Raw genomic sequence first — 11,432 nt, 5'->3', positions numbered from 1 at the left:
TGCCAGAGGTAGGTTATCTTCCCATTTCTTTTGTTGGTCCATGCAGTACATGCGAAGTAGGTCTTCCAAAATCTGATTTGTCCTCTTTGTTTGACCGTCAGTTTCAGGATGGTATGCAGTGCTAAAATTTAGTTGAGTTCCTAGAGCTGATTGAAGAGTTGTCCAAAACCTTGAAGTGAATCTAGCATCTCTATCTTATATGATTTTCTCTGGCATTCCATGCAACCTAAATATTTCCTTAACAAAGCGCCTTGCCAAGGTAGGTGCATCATCCATCAGATTCCTTGGTATAAAGTGTGCCACCTTAGTGAGTTTATCAATTACCACCATTACTGTATCATGCCTAGAAGGTGACATGGGCAACCCTTGCACAAAATCCATGCTAATAACTTGCCACTTGTGTTGAGGTACATCATGCAATTGTAATAATCCAGCTGGATGTCTATGCTCTGCCTTTACTCTTTGACACTCCAAACATTTAGCCACATACTTGACTATGTCATTCTTCATCCCTTGCCAAAAGTATAGCTTCTTTAGATCTGCATAAAGTTTGTTAACCTCCGAGTGCCCTAAGTAAGGGGCATTATGAGCCTCTGACAAGACTACTTTCCTTAAGTCTCCTGAATTAGGAATATAGATTCTATTATTGTATCTGAGCAACCCATCTTCATCTAATGTATACCCTTCAGCCTAGGATCGGTTGGATCGTATTCTAAAGTCAAATTGACTTGCTCATACCATGGGTCATGTCCCTGCTCATCCATTACTTGCCGTTTGAAAGAAGTTTTGAATGTTGCTATAGTCATCAAGTGTCTCCTCCTACTTAAAGCATCTGCCACCCTATTTTCCTTCCCCTTAATATATTCAATTTCAAAATCATATTCACTTAGAAACTCTAACCACCTTCTTTGTCTAGCATTTAAGTGGGGCTGGGTAAAGATGTACTTTAGTCCTTGGTTTTTTGACTTTAACTCAAATGGCTTCCCTAGTAAGAAGTGTCTCAATTTCTGTAGGGCATGCACAATCACTGCTAACTCTAAGTCATGGGGTGCATAATTAACTTCATGATTCTTCAGCTTCCTGGATTCATAAGCTACTACCCCTTCATCTTGGACAAGTACTCCTCCTAAACCTTCGATAGAAGCGTCAGTTACGACTATGAAGTGTCCATTCGGATCTGGTACTTTTAGAATGGGTGTTGAAGTTAGTTTCCCCTTCAAAATTTGGAATGCCTTATCACTTTGTTCTATCCACACAAACCTTTTACCCTTCCTCTATAATGAGGTGATGGGGTTTGCTATCTTAGAGAATCCTTCCACAAACCTCCTATAGTACCCTGCTAGCCCCATAAAGCTTCTTACCTTTGAAACATTTTTAGGGATCAACCATTCTACTATTGCCTTTATCTTATCTAGATCAACTGCTATTCCTTCCTTTGATATTATATGCCCAAGGTAGTGAATCTTTTCTTTGAAGAAGGCACATTTTGATAGTTTCCTATATAACTTATGCTCCCTCAACCTTTGCAAAACAATTTGTAGGTGTACTAAATGCTCCTCCTCATTCCTAGAGTAAATCAATATGTCATCCAGAAATACCAAAACAAATTTGTCCAAGTAGTCATGGAGTACACTATTCATTAGGTTCATAAATGCAGCTGGGGCATTGGTTACACCAAAAGGAACTACTGTGAATTCATAATGCCCATATCTAGTCCTGAAAGTTGTCTTCGGAATGTCCTCCTCCTTAATTCTGAGTTGATGATATCCTGATTGGAGGTCTATCTTTGAGAAAACTACTGCTCCTTTCATTTGGTCAAAAAGATCCTCTATTCGAGGTAAGGGATACCTATTCTTTATTGTGACCTTGTTCAACATCCTATAGTCGATGCACAGTCTTAAGGCTCCATCATTCTTCTTAACGAATAAGACTGGTGCTCCCCATGGTGATACACTCGGCCTTATTAATCCCTTAGCTAAGAGTTCCTCTAAATGCATTTTGAGCTCTTGTAATTCAGTTGTGTTCATTTGGTAAGGTGCTCTTGATACTGGTTCAACTTCCAGTAGTACGTCGATAGAAAAGTCAAACTTCCTTTTAGGGGGTAAGCCGGGTAATTCTTCTGGAAATACATCCTTGAATTCTCTTAAGAAAGGGGTGTTTTCAAAGGTTGGGGTATTTTCCTCCTTTCCTTCATCAATTTAAACCATATAGATTAGGCCTCCTCTTCTTCTTTCCTTCTTTAATTGCATGGCTGATATGGTTTCTATATTAATGGGATTAAACTTTCCTTGGATTTTGACCCTTTCCCACCCATCATCCAAACATTTAATAACTTTGTTACAGCAATCTACATTAGCTTGATGATCTGTTAACCAACTCATTCCAATAATTACATCATATAATCCTAGGGGTGCCACAAAGAGATCTACCCTTGTTTCAAACTCAAGAAATTGTACCCTTGCCCTCGGCAAACACTTAGTTACTTCCCTAGTTTCCTTATCCCCATATTGAACTGTCCATGATGACTCCATTTGATTAACTTTTAATGCATATTTGCTTACTAATTCAGGTGAGATGAAACATTCAGATGACCCAGTGTCAATTAGAATTGAAATTGGTTGTTCAAATAGTGTACCTGTAGTTTCCACGAGAACATTTTGGAATCTTGTTGTTCGGTTCCTAACTGCTGCATGAATCCTTTGTTTGGGCCCTTGTTGGGGTTGATTGGCCCTAATCTGACCTTGCATCCTCATACACTCTCTAGAAAAATGGTTTCCCCCAAACATAAAGAATCCCCCTGGAGGACCCCTCCTGCCTTGATTCCTAGGGGGATCATTCCTTGTTTCATTGGCCCTGGGTGGATAAGTTATCTTGTTCTGCTAGTCATTCCTATTATAGTTGCCTCTGTTATTATTGCCCCTGTTATTATTATTATTTCCATTCCTCTGATATTGATTAGGGGGTGACCTTCTTTCGGAAGAATTATTCCTTTGACTTTTGTTGAAGTTCGTGTTCCCCTTGAATTCCTGCTTTCTTTTAAAAGAGTGGTTCCCATTATAGTTCTTCCCTGCTAGTGTTTGAATCTTCCTCTCTTGCCTCAGGGACTTTTCAAGTACTTTGTTCATGTTTTTGGGTCCATTCATGTCGACCTCTGCCCCTATGTTGGTGTTTAGTCCCAAAATGAACTTCCTCGCTTGGCCTTCTTCATCTTTCTGGTACATAGGTACGTACTTAAGCAGTTTGGCGAACTTATCCCAATATTGTTGAACTGATAGGGGCCCTTGATGTAGATTATGGAATTTTGTCACTTTCTCATCAAAGAATAATTGAGGGAGCCACCTTTTTCAGAAGTGGTGAACAAATTGATCCCATGTGATCGTATCCCTGCTATACCCATTTTGCTTCTTGGTGTTGGTCCACCAACTAGCCGCCTCCCCTGTGAGTTGATAGGAACCCCATAAGGCCTTGGTTGTTTCGCTAAAATCTCTTAGTTCAAAATACTTTTCCATTTCATTTAACCAATTTTCAGCTCCTTCACCAATTTGCCTCCCATCGAACTTAGGAGGGGTGATTTTTTTCAAATCCTTGGAGAGTTCCAATATGTTATTTTCCTTTCTATTATCCATCATATTCCCTTGATTGCTACCAGGATTTCCATTTTCAATTCCACTTTGATTTTCAATGTCATTTTGCCTTGCCCTAAGGTCCTGCATTGATTGCTCCAAGAAGTTGATTTTATCCCTTTGTTCGGTTAGAAGGTTGATTATAGCCTCGACCCCATCTTTGTTATTCCCTGGGTTATGTTGATTTCCTTCATGGTCTTCCTCATGGTTTTCTTCATTATTTTCCTCATGGTTAGCTTCCATTTGTCTCCTAGTGGTAGTACGTCTTCCATTACCCCTTCCTCTTCCTCTTCCTCTTCCTCTTCCTCTAGCCATTCTAGGGTTTTACCTGAAAATTAAATTATGTAGTTAGTTCTTGATTTAAGATTTTATAATTTAATCTCTACCATTGCAAAACATTCCCTTAGTTGTGTAAATTGAAGTGAGAAAAAGGTCAAGATTTGAACCTTTGCTCTGATACCACATGTAATAACCTACCTTACTTAACCCAACAAAATTTGACCATTTTTTAAAAAAAATAATAATTTAATCATTTGTGTTTGATTCAATCGCATACTCTGGGCATCCATCCATTAGGATTAAGCATTCATCCATCCGGGATGAGCATCTAACCATACGGGTTAGGCATCTGTCCATACGGAGTAGGAGGTTTCATCTATCCAATACGGGATAGGCATCTACCCATATGGGGTAGGCATCTATCCAATTGGGATAGGAGGTGCTCTGGCCAGAGACTTAGACTCATCGGGACCATTCGGGTCCTGAGTCACTCACTAAGTACTACAATCTTCTAATAGGAGTGCACCGAGGTCACCGTCCTTAGGAGAAATTAAAATAACATAATACAAGATTGAATTCCACCTCGGAATTTGGCTTAAAGCCTTGGGAAGTCAAGCGAATCCATACGGGATTCCTTCCGAGTATGCATTGAATTACTTTTTCCTTTTTATTATACTTATCTTTCAAATTTGGATTCTACTCAATCCTTCTTCTTACCAAACCTAGACCCCATCCACGAATGCCTGAGTACTAGGGAAACTCTGTCCCAAGACTTCCTACATACCCGTTTCGGCACAGGATCAAGGCGTAAAGTATGTAGTTCTATTTTCTACTCTATGGTTTGATGTAAACTAATTATTGGGTACACAACCCTTTCTAGGGTCAATGTCCCAGACAGTTTCTCTGTGGTTGCTACCCACGGTGGTAGAACTTAAGCAAAGGCTCAAGGTGGCCTATTGCTTGTGTCCTAAACAACTATATCCTAATACTTATCATAAGCATCACCCTTGACCCAATTGTCAATCATCAACAACTCTTCAAGATTAAATCAATTTCATAAAAGCATTTCACTTAATCAACCCTAAAGGAGGTTTACTATGGTTTAACTCAATGGATGTAAAAATCATTTAAGGATTATCTTATTAGATTATCGATCCAAGGGGGATTACCCGCTCCTTGGATTTTAACCTCCAAGTGTCCCGTATTACTCCCTGACGATTTATAGGGATGATGCCACAAATGTTGTTGATGTAGTTTTATTAGGCATTAAGTGTAGTAGTTCAACACGACAGAATTACCCGTAAGCGTGACCCAGAGGCACTGTATATACTAAATGCTGCTAGGTTTTGGTTTTCCGACTTCCTTTATTTAGTTTTCTAACTAAGAAGCTATGAAAAACATCATGCTTGAAAACATATATGAATTGAACATGTATAATTAGACAATGCAAAGCTTAATTAATTGAAACAACTACTTGATGAACCACGTGGAATAAAAACCATAACTAAATTAATTAATATTCAAAACTTGAAATATAACTTGCATATTAATAATTAAACGTGTGACTTGCATGAAGATGAAGAAAATGTAACTTTGCCATCAATAAATGCAAATAAAGTATAAGTAATTTGCATGATACAAGAATAGTGTAACTTACGTGCAAGATTAAGCAATGTTTTATTCCTACCACGAGAGTGATTAATTATAGACATAGGTTCCAAAAATAGCAATTATTTTAGACATTTGACAATTTTGGTTTAATCATGAATTAATTAATTTTGATGAATCCAAAATGCCAACTAAGTGGCCCAACGAATCTTAAATAGATTGAAAGATCTAATTATAAAATTTGATATAATTTAATTTACAATTATAAAATTTACTAAAGGTAAATTAATTGTAAATTTACTAAAGATAATTTAATTATAAATTTACCTAGGTTTGATTTTATTTAAACTAAGTAAATAAATATATATATATATAAAGAATTTAACAAATTCATTTGCCAAAAATAAAATTTATGTCGTGGCTTTTAATAGGCAAGTGGGAGTGGGGGCCCATGGGTCCCATCACCACTGCGGACCTGCGCGTACAGGCCCACGGCAGTAATAACTCCCCCCCCCCTTCCCTGCGTCGGCCCACTATTCCATGCGAAGTTTAATCTACAGATTTCTTCGTACGATTTCGCATATAATTTGTTTGTATAAATTTTAATGATAATATATATATATATAGTTTCTTCATTCCAATTTATTTAATAGCATAAGAGAGAAATACATAAACAGATATATGTATAAGAGAAATGTTAATGTAAAACAAATGAGAATAAGAATTTAATCACAGGGATGAAATAACACAGAGAATTAAATTGTTTCAGCAATGTACAGAACTAATATTTACAGAGAGAGATTTATACTCTATTTCCATAGAGAATAATGAATACAGTGAGGTTTATATTTTATTACCCCACATTTTCTGTTCACAGAGAAGTAAGACTGCTCTTAAGGAATTAAGATTTATGATCAAATCTACATTCAGAGAGAGAAATGGGTTTTTACTCACAGGAAAACTATTTAAATAACTTCATAAACAGAAGATCAAACTTGCATTCACATAGAGGTGAGATTTTTCACAGAGAAGTATGATTTAGATTCAAATTCCCATTCCAGTAATGAATTTAAGAGAAGGATAATAAGGAACAAGATTCATACACAAGTGATTATCATTTAATCATACAGAGAAGAGTTTAATCTCAGAAAAAAAAGAAATTTAAATAAGGGGAAATATGATTTTTGCACAGAAAAAAAAATCTTTTGGAAAAGCAAAAGCAAGATCTGATATATATATTCTAAAGAAAATTAAATAAATAATAAAGCTATCTTTTACATGCATTATATGAAAAGTACTCTTATCAATATTTATCCCTAAATAAGAAGAAAAGATTTACAATCTAATTTTTTTTTTTAATTTATATAAAAGAAGATCTAGAAGCTATATTTTTTTTTTATAATACAAATCTCTCATATGTAAATGAGAGATGACAAAAGAAGAGAACCTGGCTTATTGAAGCTCAATGTTGAATCCTCTACAATCCTCTAGCTATCCTTTTTAGATCCTTCCTTGCAACTTGAGAGAAATCTTCAAGAACGACTTAACAATCCTACAACGAAAAATGAGACTACCAAAGAAGATCCTACTACTAAAAACTTGGGAAATTTTCTTCAAAACATAATCAACTCCCTCTTATGAAAACTTGCATACAATATATAGGAAAAATCCCTTAATTCCACTATCTAGAGAAATTAATTAAGAATGAGATTCTTTTCCAATATTGGACTCATGCAAAATTGATTAAAATCCTAGTGGGGGAGTTACATGCAAGGTATTGAAGATTCCTCTAGAAGCTTCTAATTCCTCCTACAACATTTGCCATAATTGGGAATGGAAAAAATAAAAATAAAAATAAATAATGCCTTTTGAATTATATTCTCCAAGTGTGTGTGTGGGTCCATTATTCATTCTTTTATAATATTCATTCAATTATTTTCAATAGCTCAACCAAAAATATAATAGAATTGTATCAAATCAAAAGGTGATAAAGGAGGGTTGTGACACTTTGCTTTTGCATCTTTCTTTGCCTTCTCTTGTCTTTGAATGAACTTCTCTTGGGAATCCTACAATTTTTCGCCTATTATTCACCCTCATAACTTCCTTTTCTATCGCTTTTGCTTCACGTTGTACCTTCCTCTATCTCATTTGTTCTTTCTTTCATTATGCCAATTCATCTCTTTTCTTTTCAGCCTCTTTATCTTTTTCCCTTTGAATGTACTCATCAAATGTTAAGATCTGTGACTGGCTACTAAGACATAGCACCCCTTTCCTATCTCCACATGAAGATTGATTCATTCTCTGCACTGGAAGTCTTAAGAATCTGGTGATTTGCCTTGGCACTTGCTGCCCATCCTCTTGTGTACATGGCACAAACTTAGGTTTGTCTTCACTTATGTGAATTTTGTCTTCACAATCAACACCATCTTGCTGCTCCTAGTTGACTGCATTGGTGAAGTAATATATCATATTTGTTGGATCAATTTCTGGTAGACTTGGCATGGAAAGGGTTACATCATCATAGTTGGTTGCTTCTTGGGTCCAATCTAGTATGACAGCTTGTGTTGGTAAAGACATGCCTGTTGATGTACTTTCCAAACCCTAATTTGGTTGGCTATATTGTGGGGGCAGACCTGGTTCGGTAGTTTCTGGTGTCAAACTTGTACCCTCAACCATTGCTTGTGTTCCACTGTGGCATTCTCCAAAATATTGAATGCCTTCCTCATTAAAACCAACCAACCACAAGAAAGCTTCCACTGCCATATACTCTGGTTCTTCATCCCTTAAAGTGGCATCATGTTATGTTCCAACAATTGGTTGTGTATCAACTGCAACCTCAAATGCCTCACTTGGGCTCATATCATTCTGTAATGGAGATTCGTTAAGTGGCAAAATCCTTGTCCTACAAAAGCCACTGATTATATTAGTCGGTGTCAATACTTGGGCAAAGGCCTTGCTTGCAAGAGTTGCCAACTCTTCCCTCCCAATTTCAATTTGTGGGTACTTTGACATCTATATACTCCTCTGCTATTTGAAATAATTCTTGAAAGGTGAGAATATAGAAACATCAAGTGGTTGCAGTTTGTGGCTTGTATGAGCAAGAAGGGTTACCAAATCTATACCTATCTGCCTTTCTTCTTCAATTGTCTTGAAGGCTACATGGTTGTCATGACCGTCGAAGATCAATAGGGCCCTATGCGAGGGTGAAACTCCACCAGAGACTGAACGTGCAAAATGTTCAAACCAATTTAAGAATAACTCATTTGTCATCCATGCATTTTCTTCGATTGCCATGCATGCTCCTGGGTCACAGTTTGTAATGCAGTTTCGGATATGCCTCTTAGATTTGAACAAATAAAATCCAAGAATGCTAAAACCACATGCACTGACACATGCCAAAATAGTAATCTACTCTCTACTCTTGGAAATTAGGTGTGGTACACAGCTCTGGCCCAATTTGGCTATCACTCTCATTCCGCAATTCCTCCCAGCTTGCACACCAGTCTCATCACAATTCCAAATCCGACTGCTCCCATAGTGATTGAGGTTGTACATTACTTCCAAGTTGTCATAGAAAGAAGCAACAATACAGGGTCAAAGCAAAATAGCCTTATCGGAGTCCACTCCTTCTATTGTTCTCATCGTCAGATTAGGGTTCCTTCGTCTAAAAACTGCCCACCATGAGCTCCTTGGCATCCCATTTTTGAATGGATTGGGCCTATTCTAGATAATTTGGGAAATAGTTGATTGAAGTTGACTGATTTGGATACCGTGACCAATTTCAGCCATGCCTTTCCACCATTGGACAACTTCATCCTCCTCCTCTGCTGATAAAATGGTGCATGGACCCCTCACAGTCATGGTTGTGGCTCCCATCAGCCATACCCTCAAAGAGGCAATGGGGATACCATACTTGATTGATGTGCCTCTAAGAGACATGTGCTTGTCTTCTATGCATGTTATTGCTTCTTTCATGTTAGATATGCTCCATTTTGGTTTGGGAACCTTTGAGGCCATGTGTACTTGTGGTGTTTTTGGAATAGAATTACAAGCTGCAGTAGAATGGTCATTTACAACAGTAGTTTCCACATCAGTTGCATTGTTACGTGAATGGTCATCTACAGTCGGAGTCATTAGGTCTTCATATTGGACAAAACTATCTTCATCAATGAAGTGCACCCCACGAGTGACTCTAACTGTTTGATGCCTAACACATATGCTTCCCTTTCTACCTGGTGCCATTATGTTCGGTGAAGTACCAACAAAAATGCAATTGTGCATGCCTATATAAATATATATAGAGAGACAAATCATTGAAATGAAACCCTCAATGCCATTGAGATAAATGATGAAAAACAAATCAATCTTTGTAGGTACCAATGAGTACAAATCCATCATTGAACATATTTGAACAAAATAAAATGGTACTGTGTCTCTATTTCTGTATGCTTGATAATATAGACAATAACCATATAGCCAGAGAACTCAAAACAACCATGCAGGAATTAATTATGTAACTGTGATGTGATTGAAAATTGGATATTGCTGATATTCTATTAGATAGTGAATAATTACATCATTGAACATGTTTCAACAAAATAAAATGGTGTTGTGCACACACACACAAAGGTGCAATACTTGAAACATTACATAACAAGGAGAGAAACTAGAAGCATGAGATGCAGGAGTGAAAGATGTAACTGTGATGTTATTAAAAACTAGATATTGCTGATATAGTATTAAGATGCAGATTCATCTCTCAAATGACTAATAATTGAATGATGTTGTTGTATTTCTCATATGAAATTTATTGGAAGTGATATATTGTATGCCTGATAATATTATTTGTAGTGAGTATATTAACAAATTGAAGGCAGAGCAAACAATGAAAATGCCTCAAAAAATCTTCATTTTCCATAGTTTTTAGGGAAATGTAGTTGACGATAATTTGTACCAAGTGGCCCATAATGTGTATGTGAGAAGGTTATTATATATCGACAATAACACACACACACAGATATATATGTATGTGTGTGTGTGTGTGGACAACAACCTTATAACCAGTATATAGTCACTGTAAGTAATAGTATCAGGCATACACATTATTGGAATGATAAATAATGAAGGGGTTTCAAATAATTATGAGCAATAATCAATTTTTCTTGTATTCTTTGTAATTATTTTGGCATTATAAACAGAGACACCATTTAACAGTGCACCCATAAAATGAAATGATAAATAATGAAGGGTTTTCATATAAAACAAATAGATAATCATTTATTTTTTGCCATTCTCTGTGAAGATTTTGACATTATTATACTGTAAGGATTTCGACATTATTAAACTATATCAGAGCATTGAAATGAAACCTATATCGCAAAATGAAGCAAAGAAAGTGGAGTCAAGTTCACACTATAATGAATTAAAGAAATTGGAGTAAAGTTCACACTATTAATGGCCAATAACCAGATAGGCACATTAAACTATAAGAGAGCATTGAAATGAAATTGTAAACCACATACAAAGAAAACATCAATAGACAAAGCATAATGCAGCTAGGAAGGAGCTAAAACATCATTGGACATTCAATATGGATGTTAATATTATTTACAGTGACTATATTGAAAGAAATGTTTATGATTAAGTAAAAACAGGTTTTAAGGGACCTGAAACCCAATTACATTTGAAAGATATTCAAGAAGGAAACAAAACAAAATAGCTGCAAAAGACCAGCAGAAAAACCAGCAGCAGAGAAAAGGACAGCAAGAGGCCAGTAAGAAATTGACCCCAAGCCCAGCATTACAAGAAAATTAAAAACTCTTCATGGTTTCCTCAACATTCTGCACCAAGAGCATCATTGCCTTGGCCGCTTCCCTCAAGTCAGTGTTTTCTTGAACAATCTGACTCTCTTTAATTTTCATG

Source organism: Cryptomeria japonica, chromosome 5 (assembly GCF_030272615.1).
Source record: "Cryptomeria japonica chromosome 5, Sugi_1.0, whole genome shotgun sequence".
NCBI classification, from domain to species: Eukaryota; Viridiplantae; Streptophyta; class Pinopsida; order Cupressales; family Cupressaceae; genus Cryptomeria; species Cryptomeria japonica.
The sequence above is the reverse complement of the archived record's forward strand: the minus strand, read 5'-3'. Positions refer to the sequence as shown.